Raw genomic sequence first — 11,831 nt, 5'->3', positions numbered from 1 at the left:
CAGGACCAGGTTTGCATCAGTGGGTGGGTGGGTACAGTATCTGCATGGGTCACCTCCATTGGAAGCATGACACTGGCAACACAGGAACAGAGAAAAGCATTCTGGTCTGGCATATGGCAAAGGATACATACAGGGGGTTGCAACATGTTCAGCATAAGAAATGAACAAAGCCTTAAATATACAGTAAGTACACTCATACATGTTGCATCCATGTTTCACACATACAGCTCTGCTACATCTATAGAAAACACAGGTTTGCTAAAGCCATAGCACACACACACAGCTCCACTCCAACTATATTACATGCACACATCTATGCAACATCTACAGTATACATATACATCTCTGCAACATCCATAGTATACACACAGCTCTGCTACATCCATAAAACACACACAGTTCTGCTACATTCATTGCATACACACACACAACTCTGTTACTACCATAGTATTTACACAGATCTGCTGCATCCATAGTACAAATACAAGCAAACAGATCTGCTACAAAGTAAAGTACAAACACACAGCTATGCTATAACCATAAGAAACTCCCACAGGTCTACCACAGCCATAGTACACAAAGCTCTGCTAGATCTATAGAAGCACACCTCAGAGCTGTCATACTTGTTTGTTTATTATCCTAAGTCATGTGACAAGGCTCGTTAAAGAGTTGATATTGACTTGCAACCATGCTACTTCCAATAGGTGACACTAGAGTTCAGGTCCCCTTCTCTCTGAAGAGACAATTTTCAGATTTAATTTCCCAGAAGAGGATGGCTTTTAAGTCTCCTCACTCTGATATGCCAGGCTTGACATATCATCATCCACAAGGAGAAACATCACCCCTTAGATCCTCTACCCGCATGTGACTGACCACATTGTCATTACATCATCAGGTCCTTTAGCAGAACAGCTCCCATGGAGTGTGGAACCATCATTACTGTCTGTTTCCCAGCTGCACTAAGACCAGAGATGGAGACACTGTAGATACAGACAGCTGACATTTCCCTGCAATGTGCACAATTTTTCACAATGTTAATGCTGTCCCTGTTGTTGTCACACACCACAAACATCTATGAGAGTCAGGCATGGGGTGGTGCCATTTGGTCCCCTTTTCCCCCCGACTCATTGGTACCATAGCAGCTGGATGGCCTGCTGCTAATAGCAATACAGTCTTTTAGAGATAATCTTCTGCTGATAATACAGTGATTTTATCAAAACTACAGCAAGCAGCTAAGTGACAGATAGCTGTAATCAAGGTCTCTGAATCTACATTATTTTGCTCTCAGATTGCATGGCAAAACCCTGGTGACAGATTCCCTTTAAATGGATAAATTTTAGAAATTGAAGCTAACTTCAGTAGCTGCAGTTAGAGGCAGGTGCTGAGTGTATAGTATACAGTAGTGAGCACATCATGTGCATAGCAGCCTTGGCTCATGAGCCTGCACCTATCATGGATGAAGCAGGCATAGCTCATGAGCCTGCATCTGTCATGTGCACAGCAGGCTTAGCTGGTGAGCCTGCGCTTGTCGTGTCACGTCTGTAGCAGGCTTAGCTCATGAGCCTGCACCTGTCATGTGTAGCAGGCTTAGCTCATGAGCCTGCACCTATCATGGATGAAGCAGGCATAGCTCATGAGCCTGCATCTGTCATGTGCGCAGCAGGCTTAGCTGGTGAGCCTGTGCTTGTCGTGTCACGTCTGTAGCAGGCTTAGCTCATGAGCCTGCACCTGTCATATGTGTAGCAGGCTTAGCTCATGAGCCTGCTCCATAAACAAGGAACTTAACTGTTAATATCGTTGTGTACCTACTCCAGTGACATCAGCCAGCACCACTGCATTCACTTTGTGTTTAGCGCTAATCATGGAATAGGCAGAATTACCGTCTTCACTGGTAGGCGAAAGCACAATCCAGATAGGTGTAATGATTTGGATGTGACTTGTGGTGCCACTCAGCCAGGAAAAATGTGTGTGTATGCTATCCAACTGCTCAGCAGGTGTAATCAACTCTATGACCTATGGGACAATACCATACCGTATTAAACCTTCCAGCAGTTTGCTGGAAGTTACCAGTTATTTGGCATACATAGTGTAGAGTCGGTGGGCCGAGCTGGGCTGGGGGGTGGTCCCTCTTTATGCCGAGCAGAGATGTAACAGAGACAAGATGGAGGCAGATTCTGGGTGCAACAGGTCCAAGTTTATTTCACTCGCCGTCCGTCTGACGGCCTCAGAGCACACCGCACTTTCTTTACCTTACGGCCCTCCGTTTCCAGGGCCACTTCTTACACACCGTACTCTATACTGGGGACGTGTATGCACACACCGTCCCCTCCTCACTCTTCTACGCTCCTGACAGGTCCGTCACTGTGGCCGCCTTAGGCCCGTAAACCAACAGCGCTTCCACTGATCAGTCGTCGTGTCAAATACGGTGTCTCACACCCAGTGCCTCGTCCCTTCTGCGGTTCTTCCTGTCAGGACCACCCCCCTGACGTTCTCTCTCCTCAGTCCCCCTGGTTTAGATTCTCCTCACAGCGCTCAGACTGTCGCAGTCCTCCTGTCACTGGAGCTCCCCCTGGGGACTGGAACCTTCGGGAACCCTCCCTCAGTATTTATAGCTCTCCCGTTCCCCTGTCATTGTAACCCCGCCCCCCATGACCAATGGTTTCTAAAGCCCTAAGCTGTTGTCAAGTCCTTTGCTCACACTCCTCCCTGCCATCTAATGGTCAACCCAAGGTACTGTACGTCCACTACACTTTCCTAGCTGTTTCCCCACTGTAATAACTGACAACTACCTACACTGTGCAAACCTTTCCTTCTTCACTCTGACTAGTCCGCCCGTCCGTCAGGTCACCTTCCCTACACATAGTACATCCTCATTTACTCCATAATCTCTCCTGAATTAGACCCCAGCTGGTCTGAATTTGCTTTTTACTGACCTCAGGTATCTAACCGTTACTATCCTTTTGACTACAATTGTCTCCTGATTCTGTCTCTGGTTCTGTCCCTCCAGTTACTAACCTGGCTAGTTTGACTACTTTTGCCTCAGGCTTGTTCCTGGGACCGGATAGATGAACTGGGTATAATCAAGTCTTAGTTTGACTTTTTGTGCCGAAAACTTGAAACAGACTTTATAAATGTGAAGAAAATATGTCACGGGTCGTGAAGCTGTTAGACACAGAAGTCTGTCATCGTTCACTAACATTAGCATACATCTCAGCTTTCCACCATAGGTATAAATTGGGAAATTCAGCCAGCATAAATTTCCCAGAGAAGGTCAGGTGTGTATGCAAGAATTAATGGTGTCAGTGTTCGAAAAGCCTATTGTACTGGCTTTTCTCTAGCTTTGGCTGCAAGAAAATGTCATTATCAAATCAATGACACGAACAAACGTTTGTGGTTTAGATCAATGCAAGAGTTAGAAATCAGCCTTTTATCAAGAAGCCATTAAAAATAGATTACAGTGCAGCGATTCAAATACACTTGCTTCATACGCGATGTGAATTCTTACTCATGGTTTTATGACAGTGAAACAAGCGCTACAACATTATTAGGATTTCTAGAAGCTTAGGACCTCCTGTAGTGAAGATATCCGTTCCATACATCATCAGCTATCAATTATGAGACATTGATATATATGTTCACATGTTACCAACTTGGCAGCGCTAAGAAACACAAATGTTTGTTCTTGTCATTAACTTACAAGCAATGCAATGGTAAAGTATCAGGTTCTCCATGTACGTCATGTTGATATGTCACTTACCGCACCACGCCGTATATGTACGGAACGAGAATTAAGCACGCACAGGAGTTGTGCCTGTACTATTCATGGTGAGAGCCGATTACATAAAGCTAGGCTCCTACTGCAACAGCCATTATTGCAGCTATGTGTGATCCTGACAGTAAGGCCATGACGATCAGGGGACATGATGACAGGAAGGTTCCATGATTGGAAGGATCTAGAATGGTACAAAGGGTGGTACAAAGTACATCAGGACAGGATGATGAAGAAGAAATGAGGATGGACAATTCAGCAAGACAATGACTCCAAACACAGCCAAGGAAACTCTCAATTGGTTTCAGAGAAAGAAAATAAAGCCCGAACGGCCCAGCCAATCACCTAACCTAAATCCAAGAGAAAACTTTTGGAAGGAACTAAAGCTTAGAGTTCATAGAAGGAGCCCATGGAGCCTTCAGGATTTCAAGAGTGTTTGGGTGGAATAATTGGACAAAATCACACCAGAGCAATGCATGCGATTAGTTTCTCTATACAGCTTTAAAAGAGTCCGAGGCACTAGAAAAAAAAAATCTCATTGGGAAAAAAATAACTTATTCTTTTTTTAACCCCTTAATGACCGCCGATACGTCTTTTAACTGCGGCAGTTAAGGGTACTTAAAGTATACCTCAGCGCCGCTGTTTAACAATGCTGAGAAATAAGTGTATAGCGCCCCCCAGATTCAGAATATCTCTGGGATCTCAGCTACTGGGGGTAGCTGAGACCCCAGAGAACATGATTCGGGTCGGTTTTTACCGACTCCAGTGTTGTGATGGCCGTTATTAACAGAATTACAGTGACCAAAAAAAAGTATGATTTCCCATTTAATTTCTCTCTCCTCTGATGTGATCGCACATCAGAGGAGAGAGAAATTGGGTCCTCCGATTCCCACCCCTGTACCTCCGGTGTCCCTGGACCTTCCTGCATCCCCCGATCCTGTCCCCCAGTCGCCGATGTCTTCTTCAGGGAAGAAAATGGTGCGCAGTGCACCCGCCAAGATCTGCTTGCCGAAACCCGGCAACAATAGGAATTTTTTCCTATTGGTTCACTTTGATCACTGTGATAGACCCTATCATAGTGATCAAGATAAAAAATAGTAAATCAAACTCTCACTTTTTCACCCCCTTAGTTAGGTAAAAATAAAATAAAAAATGTGTTTATTTCCATTATTCCATTAGGGTTGGGTTAAAGCTAAGGTTGGGCTAGGGTTAGGGTTTGGACTAGATAGGGTTGGGCTAGGTCTAGGGTTGTGCTAAAGTTAGGGTTGAGCTAAAGTTAGGGTTGCGCTAAAGTTAGGGTTGTGCTAAAGTTAGGGTTGGGCTAGGGTTAGGGTTGTGGTTATGGTTGGGATTACAGTTTAGGGTTGGGCTAGGGTTGTGGTTATGGTTGGGATTACAGTTAGGGTTGAGATAAGGGTTAGGGGTGTGTAAGGGTATGTGCACACACTGTGGATTCTGCTGTGGTTCCGCAGCTTTTTTGGCCCTGCGGAACCGCTGCAGTTCCGCAGACATGGTACAGTACCATGTTATCCAATGTGATTTCGAAACCGCAGTGCCCACGCTGCAGTTTTTTACGCATAGTTTTGCTGCGGTTTATAATCTGCAGCATGTCATTTCTTTCTGCGGATTCCGCAGCAGTTTGGCACCTGTTCAATTGTCCAGGTGTCAAACCGCAGTGGAAAACCGCAGGCAAATCCACAGATAAACCGCAGGTCACTTTACCTGCGGTTTTACCTGCAGATCCACACGGAAAAAAATGCAGGTTAATCTGCAGCATGTGCACTTAGCCTTAGGGTTAGGTTTTGTAGTTAGGGTTATGGTTAAGGTTGGGATTAGGGTTAGGAGTGTGTTAGGGTTAGGGTTGTGGTTAGGGTTGAGATTAGTGTTAGGGGTGTGTTGGGGTTAGGGTGGGAGTTAGAATTGGGGGTTCCACTGTTTAGGTACATAAGGGGGTCACCAAATGCAACATGGCACCATCATTGATTCCAGCCAATATTGCATTAAAAAAATCAAACGGTGCTCCTCCCTTCTGAGCCCTGCCATGCGCCCAAACAGTGACTTCCCCCCACATGCAGGGTATTGGCGTACTCAGGAGAAATTGTACAGCAAATTTTGTGGTCCAGTTTCTCCTGATACCCTTGTGAAAATAAAAAAAATGGTTCCAAAGTAAACTTTTTGTGAAAAAAGTAAAATGTTAATGTTTTCCTTCCACATTGCTTTAGTTCTCATGAAGCACCTGAAAGGTTAATAAACTTCTTGAAAGTGGTTTTGCGCATCTTCAGGGGTGCAGTTTTTAGAATGGCATCACTTTTGGGTATTTTCTGTTATATTGACCCCCCAAACTCACTTGAAATGTGAGGTGGCCCCTAAAAAAATTGTTTTGTAAATTTTTGGGGGGAAAAATGAGACATCGCTGGTCAAATTTTAACCTTGATAACATCCTATCAAAAAAAAATTACGTTTCCAAAATTGCGCTAATGTAAAGTTGACAGGCTGGAAATGTTATTTATGAACTATATTGTGTGACACCATCTCTGATTTAAGGGCACAAAAATTAAAAGTTTCAAAGTTTTCAAACTTTTTGTCAAATTTCTGTTTTTTTTTCATAAATAAACACAAGTCATATCGAAGAACTTTTACCACGATCATAAAGTACAATATGATAAAAGCATATGTCAGTAGTTACAAATGAGGTGGATGAATCAAGCAACATTTCGGCCCTGATAGGCATTTTTCAACCTAAAAATTTCAAGTTTACAAAAAGTCAGTCATAACATGCAGGTAATACAATTGAGGACTTTGTTGTGGTGAGAAACATTCATTAGTTTCTCCTTACAGCAGGCATCTTATAGCTGTCATCACTAACCAAGGCTTTAGTACAAAGTATTAATAAAATTTCAGTAAACGTGTTCAGTACTTTTTCCCTGTGTCATTTCTCATTTACACACAACTAAATTTACTGTATGGACATCTATGGATTGATTTCTTTGCCTTTGGGGATTGGATGGGTTGTTACCAACTTTTGGTGAGAATTTCCTGTCAATAACAGCTGTAATAATAAATAATAATAAATTTTATTTCTATAGCGCCGACATATTCAGCAGCACTTTACATTTCAGATTTAAATATATATTTACTTACAAAATTGGTGACAAGTTCAAAACTTATTTCACATGCTGTATATACGCACACATATACTCTATATCAGTGGTTCCCAAACTCCAGTCCTCACGGACCCCAACAGGTCATGTTTTCAGGATTTCCATAGTGTTACACCTGTGAGAGAATTCCTGATGCCTTGATGATACTTCCATCACCTGTGAAATACTAAGGAAATCCTGAAAACATGACCTGTTGGGGGCCGTGAGGACTGGAGTTTGGGAAACACTGCTCTATAACACACACAATATATTCCAAAACTGATGTTTATTTGTCCATTCTACCAGTCAAGAAGTGTAATAAAAAATTATCATAAAGTCAAACAAACCACATCACGATATGAAAACTACATCATGCCATGATTAAAAATTTGTCCATGAAAAATGTATGGCACCCAGAATACAGCATCACCGAAACAATTTTTTTCAGACAGTGTATTAATGTATAAAAGTAAAAAAACATAAATAAAGCAATAAAATCTTTGAACCTCAATGATCGTACTGACCCATATACTGAAGATAACACCATTTGTGCAGCACAGTGAGTGGTGCAAAACATAAAACACAATGGCAGAAATGATCTTTCATTTATAATTCCTTCCTAAAAAGAGTTTAGAAAAGTTGGTTAATAGTATAACAGTATATGTACTGTATGTGGCGTTCTCACGTGGTGTATGGCTAAGGCTGGTTTCACATTCGCGTTAAAACAACGCTGCGCACTGCGTCGTTAAGCCCCGCCCCGATCCGGCTCCCTGCCCGCCCCATCCGGGATCACCGCCTACTTTCGCATTTGCACGCATGCGATCGGCGCACCCTATCTTTAGCATAGGGTGCGCAGATCATGCTCTGCCAGTGTGAAAGTAGCGTGCTGCGCACTTTTAACGGTGCGCCGTGCGCGCCGAAATGCAACATGCTTCAGTTCAACCATGAATGGGTTGAATAGAAGAAGGATTCCACTTGCACCCACTATTTAGTATTCATGTGGCAATGGCAGTCTACTATTCTGGCCAAGTGTTAAAAGGAATCTGTCACCCATATTTAGTTATATCATGTAAAGATATCACTAAATAGTGCATCCCATAAGGATTCTATGAGGGCTTTTGACTCCCCCCGACCCCGCAACTTTGAGGCATAAATACCTTTTTCAGCTTGGTGGGGATGCATGCAAATTGCCGCGGTCCGGCCCGATGGCCGTGGCTTACTAGTCTTCTCCCCCCCCCACTCCTCGGCTTGCTTCACGTAATCTTCGTCTGTGAATACCACAGACGCCGTTGGTTTCCGCACTTGTGCAATGTAAAGGTCCCCGGCGCCTGTGCAGTATGCTTTGCCCAACTGTGGGCGAAGCATATAATCGCTACTGCGTACGAGCCGGTATTTTCCAGCGTGGTCTATGACCCGGAAGTGTGTCCTGCATGTGAAGACTTCCGGGGCATAGACTGTGCTGAAAAATACAGGCGCTTGAGCAGTAGCGATTATATGCTTCGCCCACTAAATATTAGTGACAGATTCCCTTTAAGTAACATAATTAAATTGATTTTATGGTCTCCAATGCTGAGTCATTTTTGAGCTTGAAGCACTGGCTGGTTTGTTAGCTAAAATGAACTTGAGAGGAGAAAAAGAATTGCAATGAAGAAGATTTTATGGATGTGGATTTTTAAGCTTGAAGCACTGGCTGGTTTGTTAGCTAAAATGAACTTGAGAGGAGAAAAAGAATTGCAATGAAGAAGATTTTATGGATGTAGATTGGTAAGGCCTACAACAGATAAAGAACCTGTGGCAAGACATTCATTTTAAATACTGAACATTCCCTAAAAGCTCCTCTGTGACCAACAGCCAATGTGAAACATAATACACTAGACTGTAGAGGGAGTTAGTTGACAATATTCCACACTGCCCACAGAATGGAGACATATATCCCAGTATGGCACAGTAAGGTGGTGGTTTATTTCATTGCGTTTAGAAGTATATAACTTCTTCTCCAGGAAAAAACACAGGCATAACGAGACAGCAGGAGTATCACTTAAATAGGTTAACGCTTTTGAATGTGGGCACATAATACAGTGAAGTAGGCAGAAGATGAGGGGGATTCTATCAATAAAAAACTGGAGGTCTGAGCTCTCAGGAAGAATACTATGAAAGTAATTATGTGAGCATGGCGGATAGTATGTTCAAGGCATCCAATTTTCAAAGATTTTTCTTGTAATTAGGTAAGGTTGGATGTTGTGATAATATACTTGAGAGATTGGTGAGCAAAGAGGATAAATTGCGAAGAACAGAAAGTGGCAATTATATATTCCACACTTTTAATAGGTCTACGGGGTAAGGTTTCTCCTTGTGGAGAGTATTGCAGAGAAAAGGAGACACAAAAGCGCAATAGGGTCTTATCTGTGTTACAGAGAGAGATTACACTAAGAAATTTGCTCACCTGATTAGGGTAAGAGAAAGCATATAGTCTGGCGGCTGCTGCAGATTCACAGGTCCTCAACGACCAGAAGAAATCATGTATTCAGGGGAATTTGTAGTTATATTCCGCGCTGCCGCAAGAAAGTATTCCAGGAGATCAATGTCAAAGATTCACAGTGGTTTATTCTATGCATTTCGGGGGTCTCATGCCCCCTTCATCAGGATTTACCACTGGTATTTCCTGATGAAGGAGGCATGAGACCCCCGAAACGCGTAGAATAAACCACTGTGAATCTTTGACATTGATCTCCTGGAATACTTTCTTGCGGCAGCGCGGAATATAACTACAAATTCCCCTGAATACGTGATTCCTTGTGGAGAGTGACATACCAGCTCTGGCTTGTCAAGGTAAGGAGGCTTATTCGCCGTGCAATGCTCCTCTGGGAATTTTAATATGCAAATTGCCTCTTCAGAGAGAAAGAGGACTTTTACTCTACAGCGCCACCTATTGATAGTAGCGATCCTACAAGTCACAATCAACCCTTTAACGAGTCTTGTAATATGACGTAATAACAGCCAAATCAGAATCTCAAGGCTATTGGCCCTCGTCAGTGCAAAGTATTTAATAGGAACACTTTTAATAGGAAATAGACAACAGCAGAGTTTTAGCTGTGTAGTCTGTGAAGAAGAGCTTTGAGGGTGTTTGTGAAAATTGATGGAGTATGAAGAGGTAACTTGGTGAAAACTATTGGTGATCTGGAAGTATTCTGAAAGAATACTTTTAACATAACTTCAACCTTCCCCCATGTGGTGAGATTACAGTCTGTTAATCCAAAAAAGCACTCTGGGGCTTAAATAAATGTGCAAAAAAAATTCTAGTCAGAAACCTCACATCCAGTAGGTCAAATGCTGTTTAAGCATCTGTGGAAACTAAGACAGCCAAGGTAGAGGTGACAGAGACATAATTAGGATTTCATTATCTTTCTCTTCTATTTTGGGCATAATGTTGACTTGGTCTTTTTTGTAATATGTGTTAAAGATGCAGGGTAGAATTTTATCAAATCATTTTAATAGTCCACATTGAAAAAGAGATTGGTCTATTCGAACACTGGTTCCTGTCTATGCTCTCTTATGGTATAACTATTAGTGGACTCATTATTTGGAAGAGAGTGGTCTTGTGTGATGGAGGTAAAAACATTAAGAATGGAAGGTTTTATAATAGGACATTATTGCTCTGAAGCTATAGTGGCATGAAATTACTTTACCACTTTTATGAAATTTCTTTGTCATTCGTCTGTAGTATGGTGCATGTTTCTGATAGTCATTCACCTTGATGAAGTATTTGCCTACAAATCTCTCAATATAATATTTCTATAATTATATATGGCCTTTAATGTTTCAGTATGTTATTCAAAGACATGGTGCGCACCATTGATATTTATGACCTCATCTATTACATTACTCAAACATACCATTTAACACCTAGTCTGAGCTAATTGTACTAATGAAGACATTTATAATGGGAAAGCTCCTGAACTGAGCAATGTGTTATTCAGTTGCCTGCAGTTTTCTTTAGTGAATGGAACACATTGTTCCCCGTGTTCAGTGATTGCATGACCTATAAATGGGTGGTCTGCTTCCGTTCTGTTCTTTTATAACCACCTGTGTTTAAGCATTGCCTAGATCCATTACGAGTGTAATTGAATGCAGAAAGATGTCCAGACACAGCAGTGTTTCTGAGCATCTCCGTGCATCTATTTCTAGGGTTATAGTCAGGTCAGAATAAACAGATGCTAAATCCAGATATTAAGTCTACTAAGGGCACTCCTCAAATTTTAAGCTATGAAGAAAAAATAAAGCAAGCCTTCGGGTGAGACCTCGACCAACCCTGTCCACAAAAGGAAAACATGAGAAAAAGGAAATAACCCCCCTATGAAGCTCTTGCAATACTTTGATGTTATTATTGTAGCAAAATATGATGGTATGAAGTAGAAACACAGTTCAGGCAGCGATCATATCACAAACCAGCTAAAGTGAATGTCTCTGTAGTTTACATTCTCCTACCTCCATGATAATAAGGAAAGCATGTCCCAACAGAGACCCTAGCTGCAGAGAGTGGGATGGAGGCAAAAACAATACATGGATTAGAAACGTGCGTTTGGATGGGCTTGCTTTTCTCATTTAGAGGATATTTTCCATTTTCTACATTGATTTTATATAAATTTATTTATTTATATACATTTTTAATGAATTCTGTGCTCCTTAGATCATTCAGTTCTTAAAAATTGAATCTATAGTAGTAACAGTTGGTCAAAAATTGAAATTCCATGTCATTGCATAGCAGTCAGTGTTGACTGTACATTTACTTCATACATAAGTTGTGTAACCATCGAAATGGTGGACTTTTTTTGCACAGCAAGGTATCCTGTTATTGGCCAATAGAGTCAGATAAGTTTTTCTTTATCTCCCTGTCTATTTGTCTTCTGCTATGTGGTACATTG

This window comes from Dendrobates tinctorius, unplaced genomic scaffold (genome assembly GCF_039654945.1).
Source record: "Dendrobates tinctorius isolate UK_male_01 unplaced genomic scaffold, ASM3965494v1 ptg000107l, whole genome shotgun sequence".
Lineage (NCBI taxonomy): Eukaryota > Metazoa > Chordata > Amphibia > Anura > Dendrobatidae > Dendrobates > Dendrobates tinctorius.
Note: the sequence above shows the minus strand (reverse complement) of the source record.